Source organism: Silene latifolia, chromosome 9 (assembly GCF_048544455.1).
Source record: "Silene latifolia isolate original U9 population chromosome 9, ASM4854445v1, whole genome shotgun sequence".
NCBI lineage: Eukaryota > Viridiplantae > Streptophyta > Magnoliopsida > Caryophyllales > Caryophyllaceae > Silene > Silene latifolia.
The window spans coordinates 73,041,926-73,064,920 of NC_133534.1; the positions used below are offsets into that span (position 1 = coordinate 73,041,926).

At 33.8% G+C, this 22,995-nt stretch overlaps 1 non-coding gene across 1 annotated transcript; it reads left to right on the plus strand.

The window, feature by feature from the left end:
* Positions 1-2,634: 2,634 nt before the first annotated feature.
* Positions 2,635-2,741, plus strand: LOC141603307 (small nucleolar RNA R71). The gene has a single exon (XR_012525192.1). It is a non-coding gene; the product is annotated as a small nucleolar RNA R71 (small nucleolar RNA).
* Positions 2,742-22,995: the final 20,254 nt, after the last annotated feature.

The window sequence follows — 22,995 nt, forward strand, 5'->3', positions numbered from 1 at the left end:
CCAGGACGGACGGATTCTGCAGGACGGGAGGATTTTCAGGAATCCGCTCGGATTCTTTAACAGTCAAGAAAATTTCAAAATTTAGCTCAGTTCAGGACGGGCGTCTTTTCTGCAGGACGCTCGGATTGCATAAGACGGGCGGATTCTTGGGAATCCGCTCGGATTCTTCCTCTGTGTACACGGATTCAGTTCCACCCGTGCACAGCGCTTTCCCTTTATCATTCTTCCATTCTTTCTTTCAAGTCTTGTGTTCTTCTTTGTGGGGGCACTACTAAGGCATGGATAGCCTAGGCAATTGCCATCCCCACACTAAGGTAAAGCACTACACATCAATTGAAATTGTTAGTCCCTCCCTCACTTCTCTCTTTCATTACAATTATTTTGATCAAAGTAAATAAAAATCCAAAAATGACAAAAATGCAATACAAGAATTGAAATGTAAGTTAGGGAGTTAGAAATATTTACAAGTGGTGGTTTAGGGAGGACTCCACCAAACTCTCATTCTTGATGAGATGTCAAGGGGGCATGTTCAAGGTGTTGTTGATGTTGCTCAACACCTTGAAAAAGTAATCAAAAGCTTGTTCATTATTATGGTAGAGGTCCTCAATAGACCGTGGCCCTTGTTGTTGATCATGATCGATGGCATGCCCAATGTAGGGATTAAAAATCCCTTCAAACTTGTCGTCCCAAAGACCACAAACTTCATTGAGTTGATCATTGAAAATCTCTTGCTTAGATGGAGACAACTCTCCCAATTTCTTCTCTTGGCCAATGAGGCCATCCTCTTCTTCCTTGGTTGATTTTGATGAGCTTTACAAGCTCTCCTTGTCATAATTCACTTGCTCTTTGAATGGAGCATCTTCAACTTTCTTCCTCCATTGGAGTTCCGATTTCTTCCTTTCATCTTTTCGGCTATAATGATCAATCATGAAACACGGCTCATGCAAACGAGGAGCTCTCATAGTCTTGTCAAGATTAAAAGTTATGCTTTCATCTCGCACTTCTAGAGTGAGCTCTCCATGTTTCACATCAATCACCGCACCGGCGGTGTGTAGGAAAGGTCTTCCTAGGATGATTAGAATGTTGGAATCTTCCTCCATATCAACAATGACAAAGTCCACCGGGATGAAAAACTTCCCAATTCGCACGGGGACATCTTCCCATATCCCTAACGGTGTCTTCGTCGATCTATCGGCCATTTGGAGTGTGATGTTGGTGCATTTAAGCTCTCCCATCCCCAACCTTTTACTTACCGAGTACGGCATGACACTCACACTAGCCCCTAGATCACATAAGGCTTTGTTGATCGTTGTGTCGCCAATGGTACACGGTATTGAGAAGCTTCCCGGATCCTTTAACTTTGGAGGTGAACTCCCTTGAAGTATTGCACTACTCACCTTAGTGAAGGCGATAGTCTCAAGTTTCCGGATCGACTTCTTCTTTGTGAGGATATCTTTCATATACTTCGCATAGGCCGGAACGTGATTGATTAATTCCGTGAAAGGAATTGAGACTTCTAAATTCTTCACAATTTCCATGAACTTTCCAAGTTTATCATCAAATATGGGCTTGACTTGACGACTTGGAAAAGGAAGTCTAATCACAATGGGCTCCTTCTCTTTGGCCTTGTCTTCACTTTTCTTTGAACTTTTTTCTTTTGTTGATTCTCCATCTTTGGAGTTTTGCACAATTTCTTCCTTTTCACTAGCTTCCACAACTTCATCCTCAACTTGCTTCTTCGGTGCTTCATACCTTGTACCACTTCTCAAGTGAATGGCACTAACCGTTTCATGTCTAGGGGGATTACTTTGCGATGGTAATTGCCCCTTTTGTCTTTGTGAGCTTGAAGATGCTAGTTGAGTCAATTGTGTTTCCAACATCTTGGTGTGAGCTAGAATGTTGTTGATGGTGGTTTCCTTTGCTTGGCTATCTTTTTGCATTTGGGTGAAAAATTCTTGTTGATTCTTTTGCATTTGGAGGACCGCTTTTTGGACATCAAAACCTTGGTCATTTTGGTGATTGTATGGATTTTGATTTTGGTAACCTTGGTTTTGATTGTAAAAGGGTCTTTGATTTTGGTTTCTCATGGGTGGTGGAGTGTATGTTGTTTGAGGGTTTTGAACATTTTGGCTTTTGTATGAGAGATTTGGATGGAACTTGGTGTTCTCATTGTAAAAATTGGAATAAGGGGTACCACTCTTGTAAGCTTGGAAAGCATTAACTTGTTCGGTTGTTCCCCTACACTCACTTGGGTCATGACCCAAAGTTCCACAATTCTCACATATCCCACATGGGATTGATGAGGATGCCGTCATGGCATTGACATGATGCTTCGATGATTTTGAGTTTTCCTCAAGTCTAGCCATAGCTTGTTCAAACTTCAAGTTGATTGTGTCAATGTGAGCACTAAGTTGAGCACCCAATTGAGTAACGGAGTCCACTTCATGCTTTCCTCCTCTAGTAGCCTTGCGAGGTCTACTATATTGTGAGTTATGGACCGCCATTTCCTCAATCTTATTCCATGTTTGATTGTCATCAACTTCGGTGAACATTCCATTTGATTCCATATTGAGAATGTTCCTAGAATCTTCATATAAACCATTCCAAAATTGTTGCACCAAAAACCATTCGCTAAGTCCATGGTGAGGACATGAGCGACAAATACCTTTAAACCACTCCCAAGCTTCATACAAAGACTCTTCATCCCTTTGCTTAAAACCCGTAATTGGAGCTCTTAGCATGTTGGTCTTTTCCGGTGGGTAGACTTTTTTGTAGAAAGCTAGAGCCAACTTCTTCCAAGAATCTATTCCAAGGGTGGCCTTATCAAGGCCCTTCAACCATTGCTTTGCGGTGCCGATTAAGGAAAAAGGAAATAAGACCCATCTAATTTGGTCTTGAGTCACGCCCGTTTGAGAGATAGCATCACAATAATCGCAAAAGGTTTCCATATGAGAATGAGGATCCTCACTAGGCATCCCCCCAAATTGGCTCCTCTCAACTAGTTGGATGAAGGCGGACTTGGCAATAAAATTTCCGGTGACATGTTGCGGTGTAGGAGTACCATTTGGTAGATTATCCTCGGTGGGTACGGAGTGTGACGAAAATTTTGGCATTGTAGGTGGATTTTGTGGGGTATTGTGTAATGGGTTTTCTTCTCCTTCTATTGCGAAAGGATTGACAAACTCACTAGTGGGTTGAACAACTTCACCAACACCTCTCAAATTCCTCCTAACAAGTCTCCTATTGTTCGTCAAGGTTCTTTCGATTTCACGGTCAAAAGGTAACAAATCACTTTGTAACCTTCTAGACATGCAAAATATCAAACAACTCAAAAACAATTAGAACAAACCTTGAGGAGTGTTACTTCCTCAAGGTGAAGAAAGACACAACTAATAACAATAAGAAGAAATCTAAGTCAAACAAACACCGTCCCCGACAACGGCGCCATTTTTTATCGGTCCGTTTCGTATTCACAAATAAATAGATGTGGTCGTTGGTCACGGTCGAATCAAAACACAATTTATAGCTTAACAAGCAACTCTACAATTAGTAAAGAGGCAAGTAAAGGTCGGATCCCAAGGGACGGGAGTTGAAATGAAATTTCTATTGTAACTAGCGGTGTCTAAGGGGTGTCACAAATTGGGTTGATGTAGAAGGTTACTAAACTAGAATAACAATGAAAATAAACAAGCAAGATGAATAAAAAGGGGTGTAAACAATTGATTAAAGGCACTAGGGTGTCATGGGATCATAGGGGAATCATGGGATATGATCATACAAACATGTTCTCAAATTATAAGCAAGCAATTATTGTTGTGATGGATTGAGTTGGGTTATATCTTACAATCCTAGGAAAGTTTGGGTCCCGGAGCCGAATCGATTAGATTGTAAAACACCTACAAGTCGACTTAATCTTCCCTACTCAACAACATGCATGGTCTAATGAGACTCGAGTTGGGTTATGTCTTACAAGTCTCATTGAAAAGATAGGAGATGATAGTAAATGCAAGGATTCATAGGCTTAGCATTTCATCAAGTATAACATGTGCATGAGTTGAGATCAAAACAAGCAAGCAAATACAGCATGAAAGCATATTAATTTAAGCATGAATCATTCCCCATGTTGGTTTCCCCTAATCACCCATTAACCCTAGCTAAGAGACTACTCACTCATTATCATGTTGATCATGCTAGCAAGGTTGTCAATCATACTAACAATATGAAACATGATGAATAAATGAAAGTAATTAACAATAATTAAAAAGGGATTAAGAGATTATACCTACTAATGATTCCAATAATAAAGCAAGAATAATAGAAGTACTTGAATGCTAGATTGAGAGGTTGCCAATCTCCCAATAATAACCCAAATAATCTTCAATTACCCAAAATAAAGGATGAACAAAAGAGAGATTAAAGAACTAAAACTTGGATTAAAACTTGATTAATACTTGATTACAATATTGAAGAGAGTTTTGATTGATATTAACTACACTAATTATTGATAAGAAGAACATGCCCCTCTAATTAGCCTAATGGGGTATTTATAGTGAAAATTAGGGAGGATGCATTAGGGTTAACTAAGGGCTAAACTAGTAATTACACTTTTTAAGTTGAGCAAGGAGGACCCGGTATTTTCTGAGAGAAGGGCTTCTCTTTTCGTAGCTTGAAGAAGGCAATCCGTGCTGTGAAGAAATCCGGGCGGAATAAGGTCGGGACGGCCGGATTTGGCGATGGAATCCGAGCGGATTCTCGGGAATCCGGACGGATTGTTGAGGGGAATCCGAGCGGATTCTGCAAGGGACGCTTCGGATTGTGCAGACGGACGGATTGCTGGCAATCCGCTCGGATTGTCAGTCAGCATAGTAACTTCTTCTTTTTCTTCCCTTTTCTTCATAAATTCCTTGGGGATTTCCTTGGGGACTGAAGGATCTTTCCTCCACATTGCTCTTCTACTATGATATGTACAAAGGCCTTATAATCTTGTCTCTCCTTGATGCTTGGTCATTGGATTCGATCAATTTAGTCTTGTTTTGCCATGAAAATGCAAGATTCTTACTCCTTTCCTACCAAGGGATCAAAATCTCAAAGAATATGCAAAACAAAGAACTAAGGATAAGAAATGACCCAAATAAGCACTAAAAAGCATGGAAACAAGGCTAATTCGGGGGCTAAATATGCGCCAATTATGGTCACATCAACCATGTCAATCCAGTTCACTTTAATGGGGTTCAATTTGTCTCTACAACCCATTAGGATACGATAAGGTAGCGGGTGAGTTTAATAAATCTCAAACGATAAATGTGATTATCACATATGAATAGTCAATACACTATTACTACTTCATATTCTATAATCTTTAGTGTATTAATAACACTAGTTAAAATGCAATACAAGATTGGCAAGTGGATATACCCGATATCCATATATTCCAACTTTATTAATTGCTATTTCCTTCCATTCAAAGTTATCTCTAATAACTTGAATTCATTTCTAAGTATTTGTCTAGTCTTCTTGCTTGACTTGGGCTCTTTAACTTGAAAGATGCTCCCATTGTTATCGCATAGCTTGTGATAATGTCATTTGTTGAGGGATTCACCCTTAATCCCTACGTTGACCATTTAATCACAATTTACTTAGAATCTTTTTGCAGAATTTACAATGCGCGAAACTAAAACACCTTTCTTAGTCTCTTACTCCTTAGTCAAAAAGACATCCTAGGATTTCAACAAAACCCTTTAAGTTTGGAAACTAAAGTTTGTGCAACCCTTCAACACCTAACTTAGTTTGTCACCCAAACATGTGAATGAATCCTTAATTCTTCTCAAGAATCTCAAGGATGTTCTTTAAGGCTCTCACAAGCCATATGATGGGAATTATCTTGATAATTGACTTATTGTGCTCTCAGCATATATCACATCATGGCACGTGCTTACATGATCATTCTAATAGCAGAAACATTAGAATTTGATTTCATGTGATCAACAACTTAGCAGGTTCATTGAATGATTATGACTTCATCATAGTAATTCTACTTCCATCAACATGAATAGCCTATTTGTCTTTGTTGTTGTACAACAGATGTGAAATATCTTATCCTCATAAGACTCTCAACTCTATGTCAATATTCTCTCACATAGATTCAAAATCTAGAATACTTTGCATCCCTTTCCAAGTCTCCCAATTACTCTTGCCAGAAGAGAGCATTGGTACATTATTCTCAATAAGTAATATGTTATTAACATATAAGACATGGAGAAACAATTCTAGCTCCCACTTAACTTCATGTATATCATGATTCTTCAATCATGTGAATAAAACAATTCACTATAATCACATGAACGAAAAGTATAATCCTTTAATGCTTGCTTAAGATCATTCTAAGATCACTTAAGAAAGCTACGCATAATATGTTAGGATTCTTAGATCTTCATCTAAGATTTTGTGTTTCAAACACTTCCTTCTCTAAATTCTCATTTTAGAAAAGCGAATTCTATTTGCCATTCTTCATTAAAATGAAATGCGGCAATTCCTAACACAATTTATCTTGATCAACATCTTCATGTATATCGTATGCATTTGTGTACTCTAAAGCTCTATTTACCTTTAAAGAGACCCTCACTTTAAAGTAAATCTACTCTTGAGCAACAATTTTCGGATTGTAATGCTTCGGCTCGTATGTAACAAGGTCATGATACTATCACTTTCACAAAGTAATATTTTTGAACAATAAGACATGTGCGATAAACTCCCACTGAACTATGCTCTCATACTATCTTCATAGATAATAGTTCAATACCAACTCCCACTCTATAATTCTATTACTTTCACAAAGTAACATTTCAACTATAAGAGATGTTTGTGACGATTCAATCTACTCCCACTCTATCACTCAGAAATATATCAATATTCATGAGAGATAGCTTTGTGAGTCACAAACATACATATTTAACGGAGTATTAGGAGTTTTACTTAGACAATGTATTAGCTTTCAAAAGGCCATCCTAATATGGCAGCTTAGTAATATACGAGTCTTATCCATGTCATCTGTTTAATAGACTCTCTATTCTAGGTATCTCATGGTTGACCATCCTTTTAGAATAATGTGTCCATATGGTATCGTGAATTCCCTACTTGATGAGTTTCAAAAACTCATTACAACTTTAATTGATCTTACATAAGTAAGTTATTACTTTTAGTAATGATGACATAAGGAGAATCAAATTCATAGCTTATGGACATATAATGATCCCATCATCATAATCGTCTATTTGATCAATTTGAGTTGTTTATCTAATGTTTCTCTACGCAAGTAATTTATGATGATGATTTTAGAACAAATAACATAATAAAACAAGTGATTTGGGTTGAAAACCAAATCACTAATATCCAAAATACAACCCGTGTTTAAAGGATACAAACCAATTTCCATGTCACACAAGGAAATCAAAATAGTTCTAAAAACTTGAAATACATCACAAAATTAAAGACAAAGCAAATTTAAGCCAAGCTTCCATTGATCCATCACCACGGTCGGCTACTCTAGCTTCCCTCATGATCCTCTAGGCTTGCTTCTCCTTGCCTTTGTCCTTGCTAGGAGGCCCTATTTACAATAAAAGGGTAATCATCACAACTTGTATTAGCATACCAAAGTTGAGATTGAAACATAAAAGATAGGAATAGTTATATACCTACTGGAATAACCTTTCCAGCTTTGATGTCGCCAAGGTATTTGGAACAGTTTCTCTTCCAATGCCCAACACCACAACAATAGTTACACTTGTCCCCGGTGGGGGCACTGTACTTGGGCTTGGAGGTACTAGCTTCACAAGCTTTAGCTACATTCCTGTTGGGAGTTCGTTTCTTCCCATTTTTCCCGCCTTTCTTGAAGGTTCCCTTGCTCTTATGATTGACATTGAGCACATCTTTTGTGTTACTAACACTTAGCCTCATGTCCCTTTCGGCTTGCACAAGCATTTTGTGCAACTCATCAACGGAAACTTTCTTATCTTGCATATTAAAATTCACCCGAAATTGAACATATGCTTTGATTTTGTTGAGGGAATGAAGAATTCGATCAATTACGAGTTCATTCGGAATTTCCACCTTATGCATTTTCAAGGTCTCAACATGCTCCATCAACTTGAGCACATGAGGGCTCACCTTTTGGCCCTCCTTGATGTTAAGATCAAAGAATGCGGAAGCCGCCTCATATTGAATGACCCTAGGAGCTTGTGAAAACATGTTCACAAGCTTCATGTAGATCTCATGAGCGGTGCTAATCTTTATAGCACTTCGTTGGAGTCCGGCCTCCATAGCAAAGATCAACACATTTTTGATCGCGGCCGACTCCCTTTGGTAAACCTCATAGGTTTGCCTAGCGGCGGGGGTGGACCTAGCATTAGGTTCGGAGGGAGATGCCTCGGTAAGGTAACGAAGCTTGTCGTCACCTTGCGCGGCCAAGCGAAGTTGCGCGTCACAATCGGCGAAATTAGACCCATTCTTTTTTAACTTACATCGATCCATGAAGGATCGAAGCCATGCCACATTGGTAAGCGTGGTGGAACTAGTGGATGCGGACGTGATTGGAGTTGCCATTGCGGTTGATAAAATAAATTTGACTACAAAATAGGAAATGAAGGAATTAATTATCATCTATCGTTTTAATAATACTCGTAAATTTAACTACAAGTATTGCATTTATATAGTGACCTCCACCCAACTATATAAATGATTCCGAGATCCAAATTCATATCTACTCGGGAACGGTGAGCCGATTCATCCCTTATTAATATAACTCGGTGGATTAACACTTTAATCGATTCTACTTTTAGAACTCTCGGTCGATAAAAATTACTCTAATTTTCATCTTTAGCCCGGAACACATGCGACTACGGTCAAAAATACTTCCGTTGAGCTCAATCCAAATTTCGATGTAATAAGATTTTACTACCCCACTTCGCCAACGTAACAAGGTTTGTATTACGGTAAAGCCGGCTCAACTCCCTTATGAAATTGGTACTTCATGGGTTTCTACTATTTGGTAAGGCTATTTCTCAATTATTATATGTGAGAGGTCTTGTCAATTTATTATCTATCACGTTTTAAGTGAACTAAAGCAGTGAACTACGATAATTATAATTGACACGGTCAATGACTCGATATGATATGCATGTGATTGTTATGGCGATTTGGCAATGCATGTAACATATTAAAAGAAATGCAAAGCAATAAATAAAATCCTAGTATGGCCTTCCTAAAGTAGAAAAATTAAATATTCTATTACATATTCGGAAACCAACTCCTTTGGTCCCTTGAATCTTCAATTGGCACGCTTCCCAAACACCGTCTTCATCGGATCACCTTTCCGAATGACACCGTCTTTGAAGATGCTCCATAATTACAAATAATAATAAAAATAAAAAGCTATTCCTATTATACATTTGTAAAATGTAAAAACTAATAAAAATAAAAGTGATACGAGATCACATTAAATTACAACCGAAACAATATTCCCTTTCATTACGGGTAATATCGATTAAAACTAAGGCCATACTAAGATAAAATTACATAATTCAAAATTATATAAATAAAATACATTCAACAATTGAAATATGCAGCATTATAATATGTACCTATCATGCTAAATGATGTGCCAAATCGCCCTATTTAACTTATGTCGTACATATAACCCGGTTTTATGGAAATGCGTGATAATAACCTTTTAAAATCACTAATTAACACTTAAATCACATCTAAGCTCAAGTTAATTATCCTAACACTTTTTAGGACTCAAAAATTAGTCATCACTCAATTTTTGACAATAATTCAACTTGATTTAATTTTATGCTCATTTTTTACCTTAAAATCATATTATATATGAAATAAATCCAAATTAATTTATAAAAATTTCAAATTTTGAATTTTAAATTTTTGAACATTCTGGAATAATTCCATGACACTCATAATGTCAAAAATCATGGTTAAAATATTCGAATTAATTTTGAGAAAATATAGTTGCATTTTATCAGTTTTATCTCATAAAATATTTAAATCATCCAAAAATTACTCCAATAATTTTTACAACCTTAGATCTGATTAGTGGGATATTAGTGCAACTTAAAATAATTTTCTCAAGCTATGCAATCCGTTTTAGCTAATTTTGCTAAAATAGTCACTATTTATTCCATTTTTACTCTAAAAATCCATAAATCATGAAAAGCAAGATCATTTAATCTAGAAATTTACATACACTCTGTAAATCTTGCATGTGACAACATATTTAAAAATCATGGCTTAATTCAAAATATAACTATTTTTAACCATTTTACCTTTTTTAATCCATTTTTATCTCATAAAAATCATAAATCATGCAATATTAATCAAATTAACTCGAATTTTTACATACAACTTGTAAAATACGCATGTGAGGTCATATAAAATATCCAAGGTGTGAAACTTAGTTTAACTATTTTTAGCATTTTAATTCCCATTTTAGTCATAAAAATGTAATAAAATGACCAAAAATCATTAAAATGAGCAATAAATTTCCATAAATCATAAAAATGACCTAACAACATTTTAGGACCAGAATATATAACATGCATGGTGATTTCATGGCTTACACTTATAAATCACAAATTTTTAGTTTTATATGTTAACCTTTTAACTCGGAAAAACAATAACCGATTATGCATGCAACATCCTATGCTCTGATACCACTTGTTAGGTTAGTATACCTATTATTAGACTCCTCTAATAGTAAACTAATTAACTTGTTAATTATATGTTCTTTAGATCTAGTGCATGCATAACAAAATGGAAGATTTATAAGAAAAACAATGTTCCTCACATTGATAGTAGGTTCGAAATTATGGGTACAAGTAAGGTCACCTTCCTTCACTTGTTCTTGAGCTAAATATGATGGATGATGCTCCTAAGACTCCAAGTATAGAAGCCACTCCAATAAATTGCACCCAAGATTAATCCCAAAAATTCCTACTAATATTAACTAAATATGTAGTAGAAATGTAACCTTAATAATACTAATATTTCTATTATTAATACTTCTAGTAATAGATTTAAGGTATTAGTATTTGTGAGAGATTTTAGCAATTGCATGTGAGGAAAAAAAACTTGAGAGAAAACAAGTAAGGAACAACAAGAAAAATTGAGCAACAAAATGCTCTATATGTAAGAGCCAAAACCGGTGGCTTTACATGCATAGGGGAATATTTTTCTTTTTTTTTACTCTCTTGTAAAGTCTAGGTAGAGTAGTGTAAGATATAGGCATGATTAAAGCTTCATATGACAAGTCACTATCACACTCTAACCAAAATAAACAAAGACAAAAGAGCATCTTTTGTCTCTTGATTTGGCCGAAATATTGGACCTATTTTGGTCCATTTTTGCCTTTTGTCATATGTCTCACAAATGCTTATAAGTCATATGTTTTTCTATCTTACATAATTAATTATTAATGTAATCATTTAACACTTAAATATTACAAATAATGATATAATATACACTCCATTTTTTGAGTAGTATGCTACCATTATATCAACATATAATGGGTCCCATAATTACTAGTTAGTTAAAATTACAACTTCTTGTAACTTTAAATAACTAATTACCTCTACCTCAAAACTTATATAATACCTCAACTAATTTAGTAAATTAACACTTAATTACTAAATTTAAATCTTATTTAATCACATTACAATAAGACGCAAAATTGCACTCTCATAATTAAGGAATTAATTAATCTGTATCGCATACAATTAATTAAATATCTATTTGGGCCTCATCCTATAGGTGTGACCTAAATGGATCAACTGACCACCACCGTCACACGACAGTAATGTCAAACTCTAGTTAGCCAATCATTACCGATTAATGACGGTCAGTCGACTGTATAAAGAATCATCCCTCACGTATTCTTAGAATGAGATATTATGATATTTAAATCATGTGATCGCACTATTGTTGAGGACACATTTCCCAACAATCACTGCCCGACAGAGTGTCCCATGCAGTCTGTCTATGTGATCGACTAGCCATCCTATATGACTGTATGGCACTTGAACTTGCCATCAAAAGCATCACACTCTAGTTACCTCGAGAGGTTACCTCCTATAAGTAACAAGGGGCGCATACGATGTCAATCCAGTTCACTTCAATGGGGTTCAATATTATCTCAACAACCCATTTGGATATAACAAAGTAATAAATAAATGAGTTTGCATAAAGAAATTCAAACGATAAATGTGATTATCATATATGAATAGTCAAGACCCTATTACTAATTCATCTCTTATAATCTGTAGTGTATATTTTACACTAGTTAAAATGCAATAAAAGCTTGGTAAGTGGATATTCCATGTATCCATTCATTCCAACTTTATGAATTGCTATTTCCCTCTATTCAATGTCATTTTTAATGACATGAATTTATCTAAGTAGATGTCTAGTCTTTTTACTAGACTTGGGCTCTTGTACTTGAAAGATGCTCCCACTGTTATTATATAACTTGTGATAAAGTCTTTAGCATAGTGATTTACTCTCACTCTCTATGCTAACTATCTCATCACAATGTACTTAGATTCTGTTTGTAGAACTTGTAATGGTTCAAACAAAAAAATTTTTCTAGTCACTCACTCTTAAGTCAATAAAATCAGCTTAGGATTTCGACAAATTCTTATAGGTTTGGAAACTAGAGTTTGTGCAACCCTTCAACACACAACTTAGTATATCATCCAAACACAAGAAGGAATCCTCAATTTTCCTCAAGAATTTTAAAGGATGTTCTTTAAGGCTTTCAAATGACCTTTATTTGAATTAAATTGTTATTGACTTATTATGCTCCAAGCATATGATTCATCACGGCATGTGCATATAATGGCATACATGATCGTTCTAATGGTGGAAACATCAGCAATCGTTTTCATGTGATCAACAACTTATTTAGGTTCAGTGAATGACCATGACTCTATCATAGTAATTCCACTTTCATTAATATGAATAACCTACTCAACCTTGTTGTTGTTTAAGATATGAAAGAACTTATCATCATAAGACTCTTGACTCTATGCCAATATTCTCTCATATAGATTCAGAAATCTAGAATACATTGCACCTTTTCCTAGTCTCCCAATCACTCTTTCGTGGAGGAGAGCATTGGTATATTATTCTCAATGAGTAATATGTTATCAACATATAAGACATGGGAAAAATAATTCTGGCTCCCACTTAACTTCATGTATAAACATGATTCTTCAACAATGTGAATGAAATCATTCTCAATTATCACATGAACGAAAAGTATAATCCTTTGATGCTTGCTTAAGACAATTCTAGGATTGCTTAGTAAGCTTTGCATAATATCTTAGGATTCTTAGATCTTTATCTAAGGTTTTGTGTTCCACAGATATCCTTCTAAATTCCCATTTTAGAAAAGCGAATTGTTAATATCATTTGCCATTCTTCATCAAAATGAAATATCGCAATTCCTAACATAACTTATCTTGATTAACATCTTCATGTCAATCTATGCTTTTAGGTACTCTAAAGCTCTATTTACTTTAAATAGACCATCGCCTTAAAGTAAATCTACTCTTGAGTAAAAAATTTTGGATTGTAATGCTATGGCTTGTATGCAACTAAGTCGATTTGGGACTAGGTCATAATTCCATTACTTTCGAAAAGTAACATATTAACAATAAGACATGTGTACTTTACTCCCACTCTATCTCAATAGACTATAGTTCAATTATTTCTAAAAAGTAACACATTAACTATAAGATATGTTTGTGACGATCTACTCCCACTCTATCTCTTACAAATACTTCTATCTTCTTTAGAGATTGCTTTGTGAGGTACAAACATATATGGTGAAGTAAAACTAGTTCATCTCGAATGACGTGTTATCTCATAAATAGACCAGCTCTATTATGGCAGCTTGATTCATGTAATAAGCGAATTTGATCCATGTCATTTGTTAAATAGACTTGCTATTTTAGGTATCTCCAGGTTGACCTTTCGTTTAAAATAATGTGTCCGTTTTGGATCGCTAATCCCAAAAGGTGAGTTTGACAACTCAATCCGACTCATATCCATGTTATATACAATCTTGAATTCTTAAGCCCTCCCATAGCTCGTATGGAGTCTTATAAATGGTGTAGCCAATTGGTTTTATAAAATTTTCCCTTTTTAGAATTCAAATAACTGCTTTTGACTTTATAATCATTCTTTCTTATATCAAATAAGATGTGGCATTAAGTCACAAAAGCATAAGTGAGAATTAAATTTATGACTTATGAACTTAATTACAATGATCACATCATTGTAATTCTTTTATGATTAAAGTAAGTCAACATAATTTACGTTTTGATATGAAGGTGTATAATGACAAGTTTTAGAACGAAAATTTCCATAAACCGAGTGATTTGGGTTGCAAACCAAACCACTAAAATTCAAATACAACTTCTTGTTCTTGAAAATTAAAGGAAATAAACTAATTTTCATATCCAACTAGGAAATTAAAAGAGTTCTAAAACAACAAGTTCAAAAAATAACAATAAAACGAAGACTATTAATATAAAGGCCAAGCTTCCATAGGTCTTCTACTATGGACGGCTACTCTAGCTTCCCTTGAAGAGCCTTCTTAGACTTGCTTGTCTTTCCCTTTGTCTTTGCTCTGATGCCCTTAAAACAAATTAAAAAGGTTTATATACCTATATTAGACTCATCTAATCATTTTATAAATTACTTATAATTATTCTGATACCAATTCTTAGGTTCATATACCCATATTAGACTCATCTAATCATTTTATAAATTACTTATAATTTATATTTATGTGGAACTAGTGCATGCATAACAAAATAATGAAATAAGTAAGAAAATCGAGTTTCCTTACATTGTAAATGTACCGAATTTTGGGCACAAGTAAGGTCTCCTACCTTCACATGTTCTTGAGCTCAATTAATATGGGATGATCCTCCAAGATCTTCAAATCTCAAGGATAGAGACACTCCTCTTAGTTGCACCCAAGACAATCCCACAATACTAATATTATTACTAACTAGATAATAATATTAGTTACCTTAAATATTGATTCTAATATTCATATTATTATTACACTAGTAATCTTGTGGAAATATTAGACTTTAGAACAAAATATATGCATAAAACAATTTTATGTTGTTGTTTTGTAGAGAGAGGATAGTTTTTTTGTTTTTTTGTTTTGTTTTTGAAAACACATGAGAATGAATAATGTTGAGAAGAGAGCAAAATGAGAACCTCACTACACCTTTCTTGGCTGCCGTTTTTGCTCTTATTGGGAGTCAAAACTACTCTTCTCATTTTACTTTTTGTCTTCACAAGAAAGGCTAGACGTAGGCTTAGGTTTATTAGGTATAATTATGATATTTAAAGCATCTTAAAATCATCCCCTAAACAAACCCAACCCAACCGGTTTTATGCCCTTAATGTGACCTCCATTTTAACTTTGTCATTTGTCATTTGTCACACAATATGTCACATGTAGCATGTAATATGTTCTTAATCAATTTAATTCATATTTAACACTCAAATATCATTATATAAATTAATTAAATTACAAATAACAAATTTACTAGTAATATATAATTACTTGTGTATAAAATTGGTCAAGTTAATATAATTCACAATATTTGTAATTATAATTAACCATTCATTCTTATCTTAATTGTTTCATAAACAATAATCAATTTTAGTAATATAACATATTAATTACTAAAATGAATCTTATTTAATCGAATTACAATAAGATACAAATTCTCACTCACAAATATAAATTGTTCAATTTTTAAGAAATTAATTAACTTGTATCATTATACAATTAATTAACTTATCTATTAAGGGAATTGTCCTATAGGTGTGACCTTAAGGGATCACCTGATCACCACCGTTAAACGACAGTAATGTCAAACTCTAGTTAGCCAATCATTACCGATTAATGTTGATTAGTTGACTATATAATTGTATCATCCCTTACGTATTCTTATTATGAGATTTAAACATGTGATCGCAGTATTGTCGAGGATACATACTCCAACAGTCTCCCACTTGTGCGAGACAAGTGTGCGTCACTAATTCTCTTGTCCTATTACATTATCTCCCACTCAATGCGAGGTGTCTTGCAGGTCGTACTTGCATTTGATCATATCTTGAGTGGTTTCCTCGATCTGGAGAGTAACTGTCTGACCGGAATTATCTACCGTAGATACCTTCCGAGCGTGGCCACGCATTTTCAGTTCACTACTCCTCGAGTGGCCCTGAGATTTAGATAACCCTGACAAGGGGATAGACAATTCCTATCGCACTATTCCCTTCGAATAGCCACAGCTCATCATAACCTAAAAGATGCCCATTTGACCTTAGTTACGACAGTCGTAGAGCATAAATCAAAGTCACTCAGAAACTGTGCCACCTTGGGCGAACAATCTCTAGTCAAAGAATTGGCTCAAAAGAATACTATAGTAGCTCTCGCCACGACCAGGCTTTATAAAAATTACTAGAACTCTATAAGCGGTCACTGCCCGACAGAGTGTCCCATACAGTCTGCCTATGTGATCGACTAGTCATCCCATATGACTCTATGGCATTTGAACTTGCCATCAATCGCATCACACTCTAGTCACTTCGAGACGTCACCTAATATAAGCAACTAGGGGCCAATACTATGTTAATCTAGTTCACTTAAATAGGGTTCAACATTGTCTCGACATTCTATTTGGAAAAACAAGGTATTAAAGAAAAGAGTTTTGTATAAAACTCAAACGATGAATGCATTATCACATATGTAAAATTGATACAATATTAATTACTACATAATTTATAATTTATTCTTAATTTTGTATATAGTTGTTAATCTCAATTCAATTGAAATGACATGACTTATCATGCTAAGCCTATGAGAAGGTTTTGTTTAGTCAGTCTTAGCAACACTTTGCACTTTCCTAACCTTACTATATAATTTTTCCCTTTGTTATGTATAATCTTATTATAAAACTTTTGAGTACGTGTCTAGATCCAATCTGAGCATAGGCTCCTTAGTCTTGGAATAACTCCCACTGTCCTCACAGTGAATGGGGATAGGGCTTTCGGTTATTGGAACGAACTACTATAGGTCCTCCAATTCATAATACTGAATCCTAATATTCCTTCCTTCTTGCATATGTCATTATTGCAAGTGTACTCAATTTCCGTTGTGTATATTTCATTGTTCAACTGCCTAGGATGTTCTAGCATATATCCTCCTTATTAGACTCATCTAATCATGTTAGGTATATGAACCTAACAATTGACATCAAGAGCTTTGGTGTTGCATGCATAATCGGTTTGGTTTTTCCGAGTTAAATGTAACTTAATTAAAACCAGATAATTTATGATTTATAAGGATAAAGCCACGAAATTTTTTGCATGTTATACATTCTGTTTCTAAAATGTTTGTGGATCATATTGATAATTTATGGATGATTATTGCTTATTTTAATGATTTTTAGTTGAATAATTACATTTTATTTATTAAAATGAACTTTTATTTACTAAAAATAGTTAAATTTCACTACTGGCCGTGAATTTTTTTTATATAACCTGACATGCATATTTTATGTAAAATTTCATACTCCCTCCGTACCACACCAAAGGTAACACTTACTATAAATGGACGTACCACACCAAAGGTAACATCCCCTATTTGGCCATCAATATTACCAAGTTATCCTTATACCCATTTGATATTTACACAAAATGTCATTACATACCCCACCTTCAAACCCACAATTATACCCACAATTACATACCCCACCTATTTTTTCCCCACTTTACCCTTACTTTTTCCACCTTTTCTTAAATACTCCATTTTTCCCTACGTTACCTTTGGTGTGGTATGGAGGGAGTATTAATGTGATTAATATTGCATGATTTATGATTTTTATGAGATAAAAATAGATTAAATGGAGGTAAAATGACTAAAAATAGTTAAACTTTGAAATAGGCCATGAAATTTTAATATGATGTCACATTCATATTTTACAGATGTATGTAAAAGTTTAGATAAATGTGATTTATTATGCATGATTTATAATTTTAATGGTTAAAATGATATAAATAGTGACTATTTTTAGCAAAAATAGCTAAAATGAATTTTATGGCATGAAATTTTTTCCTAATGTTGTATATCTGATATAAACATAAGATCTAAAGTTGCATGATTAATTTGGATTGATTTAGTATGTTTATTGATTTTTATGTGATAAAATCGATAAAATGGCAACTTTATTAGTCATAAAAATAAAATTCGAAATTTTTTGTTGAAATTTTGCCATTTCCAGGTTCTGGAAATTTTTAAGAAAGTTCAAAATTTTGAATTTGATTTTTCCATAATTTTTATGTTTAATTTGGAATTAAATGGTAAAAGTTTTGTTTTATGCGATTTATTAATGAAAAAAATTACAAATATTTTTTGGGCAAATTTTATTGAGTTTTTGGAATCTAGGTAATATTCTAGTATTTGATAAAATGTGATTTTGAATTTTTTTAAATTTTTATGACTTATTGGGAATTATTTCATAATTGTTATGATTAAAAGAAGTTTAATAAGCAATAATACAAAAACAAGTTGAATTATTGCAAAAATTGAGTGAAGACTAATTTTTGAGTCCTAAGAGAGTTAGGGTAGTTAACTTGAACTTAAATTTGATTTCAGTATTGATTTGTGAGTTTAATAAGTTATTATCACGCATTTCTATAGAACCGGATAATATACGATATAAGGTTTAAGTAGGGCGATTTGGCACATTAATTTGGCATATTAATCACATATAATAATGCTGCATTTTTATAGATGAATGTCATATTTTATTTATGTGATTTTGAATTATGTAATTTATCTTAGTATGGCCTTAGTTTTTAATTGGTATTACCCGTAATGTAAGGGATTACCGATTCGGTTATAATTTAACGTGATCTCGTATCAGTTTTATTTTTACTAGTTTAACATATTACAAATTTATGTTAGGAATATCTATGTATTTTATTATTATTTGTAATTCCGGAGTTCCTTCAAGACGGTTGCATTCGGAAAGGCGTTCCGATCAAGACGATGTTACCTTGGGAAGCGTGTCACTTGAAGTTCAGGGGACCAATGGAGTTGGTTTCCGAATATGTAATAGAATATTAGATTTTCTATTTTAGGAAGGCCATACTAGGAAATTTATTTATTGCTTTGCATTTTTCCTTTATATGTTTGCATGCATAGCCAAATCGCCATAAACAACACATGCATATCATATCTAGTAATCGACCGTGTTAATTATAATTATCGATAATTCAACTTTTAGCTCACTTTAAATTGATAGATAATAAATTGACAAGACCTTTACTTTTAAAAGATTGAGACTTAGCCTTACCAAATAGTAGGAGCCCATGAATCTCAATTTCATATAGGTACAATACGGTATTGAAATATTATACCGGGGTGCTTGCTTTGACGTTGGGTAAGTGGGGTAATAAATAGTTATTACACTTCGAAAATTTGGTTGATCTCAACGAAGGTATATTGCGACCGTAGCCGCAATAGGTTCGGGCTAAAGATGAACTTAACGTAAATTCATCGACCGAGAGTTCTAATTGTCGAATCGGTTAAGAGAGTTAACCCACCAAGTTATATTAGTAAAGATGTAGAGGGCCCGTAAGCTCACATTCAAGTTAATATAAATTTTGGATCTCGGAATCATTTATTATAGTTGAGTAGAGGTCACTATATAAATGGTATACTTGTATTAATATTTACAAGTATTATAACGATGAATGTTGTATTTTCCCACTATTTCGTTGTTTTTAATGTTGTTCTATTTGATTACCCCTACTCATATGCGATATCATTCGATTGTAACACGAGTCTTCGCTAAACCACTATTGCTAACGACAAAGAATCTCTTTCTAAAATGAACCGTATCATAGATTGTGAACTAGCTCCATAGGAATCGTTCTATTCCATCGAACTTCATAGGAGTTATCCTATGTCATAGAAGATTAGCATCTTAAATTCCTAACATACCTATGTATGCTTTCTTCTGAAGAAATATGACTAGAGGTAATGATTAAACAAAATATGTTTTGATTAAATCTTCTATACATCCATGGTTCAAAAGTCTTATTGCTCAACCTAAACACTTGTCATTAAGCACTTAAGTTGTTAAGAACATGACAATGTTAAATTGGTAAATTAATTTGCTAGAAATTTTGATTGACCAAATACCACAATAGAATTCATTCTTGTGAAAGATTAATTAAGAATTTATATGAAGATAAGTCTTCATCAAGTTGAAATTCTTGAAGTCAGTGGGAGCAACAAGAAGTAAAGTACCTATCTTAATTATTAAGGATAGAACTAGGCTCGAAAGAGGAGGTGTTAGACACTAAAATAGAGACAAACCCCAAATAAGTAAAGATCAAGGAAGTTGGTTGTGTGACTCCAACATATTCCTTCTTGAATATCTATGACATTGACATTACATTCTTGCCGATTACCACATCATGAGTATTTAATACAAATTTATGGATTTCATCATAATATTTGGCATTATCGTGTGACGACTAGCAAGAATAAATTCAGAAATTTACATTAATGGAACTAGAATAGTTGCCATTTCATCCATGGACATATAAGTATTATAGTTTACTCATTTCAGTTTTGTATTTAGTTATGTACCTCAATAATTGTTATGATGTACAATATGTCTAAATAAGAATATAATTTGAGTTTTGCACAAAAAGGTAAAAGGTTTTACCATTATGCAATTAAAACAAGCGTTGTACTCTTACATACCACGATTAGGTTTATGGTGAGACCATACAAGTCAAGGTAATTATATTCAAACTAGAAATAAAATGTCATATATACAAAACTTAAATTGGTGACCCCAACCATTTCTTAATTCTCGATTGAAGATCACTTTTAGAAACTAGTTTTGGCTAGTCTCCAAACCATTTGATTGGGGATCTTTTGCTGTGTGCGAATCTTGTATTCCAAGCAAGTTAATTCAAGGTTTTTCCTGGAAAAGAATTATCAATAGAGCAAGATATTCGCCCTATTTACACTTTAAATTTGAAGTGTATGGTCGAATATAATTTAAATCAGATAAGGTTATTACTTCTTCATCTCTTTTACCAACGAATTAGGTAGATACTTGATATCCACTTAATGAGGTAAGAAGAGAAATTCTTTGAATAAGTTCAATGAATGTTTAAAAGTAACAAAACCTAGAGATCATAAAAACAAATTATTAGTACTTTGTTAAGGTAGGGAACAATTAAGTAAAGACTTTTATTTGCACCAAAACGAGTGTGATATAGTATCACAAGTCCACCTTCATAAGCACATAATATTAGAAAAGGTGTGTTACAAAGTGACAAATATTCCTATATGATAAGATTAAATCTATACATTGCAGTTGGTGGTAGTATCTGTTATAAACTTTGTCTGGCATTTAAAAAATTTTCCACTAATATAAAACATGGTTAAAGCAATCATCTACTTTTCATATGAGATATGGTTAGGCATGATACCTAAATTGTAGCTTAGTAAACATGTGCTCATTTTTCCTACAAGATCACGAGAACGAAGGGTTTGTGGCTCGTGATGCTGTCTATTAAGAAAAGAGGACTATTTCGTAAAGACAGAGTGGGAGAAAATGTTCAAGAGCCACAAACCGAGAATAAGACTTAGGAAGATGTTCCTTCTTACTCAAAATCAGTAATTATTTCTTCGAAATCTAAAGTGGACAGGAGTCATGTTACTTTTGAAAGTGACAAACCTTTAAATTATTAAGATGATTTATCTAGTTTCAACTCCGCAAAAGTCCGATATGAGCATAAACATGAAAATGTTTATTTAGCTTGGTTGGTTGGTCGCAAAGGGTTTTGCACGCAAGAACAACGCCTCATTGAATTCGGGTATAATTTGACAGTTGGATTTTAAAATCATCTAGCATGAGTTTTTGAAAATCGCAACTATCCTAACGTAGGATGAAAACTAAAGAAAAAGTTTTAAGTAGAAGTTAAGGAGTTGAATTGTATGTTTTGATCATGTGATAAACTTTTCTCGAATTGTCGAATAGTTCTGTTTATACATGGAGTTTAGTGGGAGTAATATGGTGTTACTAGTCTTATGTGTAAGGGACATATTGATCATTTTGAATGATGGAAGACTTGGGAGAAGAATAATACATCTCTATGGTATCCAGACCTATAAAGATAATTCTAAGAGGATATTAGCGTTAAATGAATATTCATATGTTAATAAGAATCTTGACAAGTTCAAAAGTATTGAACATGTAGAAATTGAATCCACATGCTTCCGCTGCGGGATTAAATCATTACGCTAAGATGTATCACCATTCTTAAATTTGGTATACTTGGAGTATGACGAAAAGTTACAAATCGAATCCTTGAGAGAAGTCTCTATATAGCCACATAGTTCATTATTTAGTACTCAGGAAGTACTAAAGATATGAAACTAAGCATTTAGAATTGAGATGGATTTATGTGCAAGGAGTTACACAAAAACCATATTCAAAATACATAAGGATGGTTAGAACCATCTTGGCTATATTCTTTAGGAAGATATCTGCTAGAAATATCCTAGGCAGTTGAACAATGAAATATATACAACAGAAATTGAGTATACTTGCAATAATGAGATATGCAAGAAGGAAGGGATGATATTAGGATTCGGTTTTATGAATTAGAGGAACTATGGTAGTTCGTTCCAATAACCGAAGGTCTTATCCCTACACACTATGAGGACAGTGGGAGTTATTTAAAGGCAAGGGAACCTATGTCCAGATTGAATCTAGACACGTACTTAAAGAAGTTCTTGTAATACAAGATTATTCACAAGAATGGAAAATAGTATATAGTAAAGTTAGGAAAAGTGCAAAGTATTGC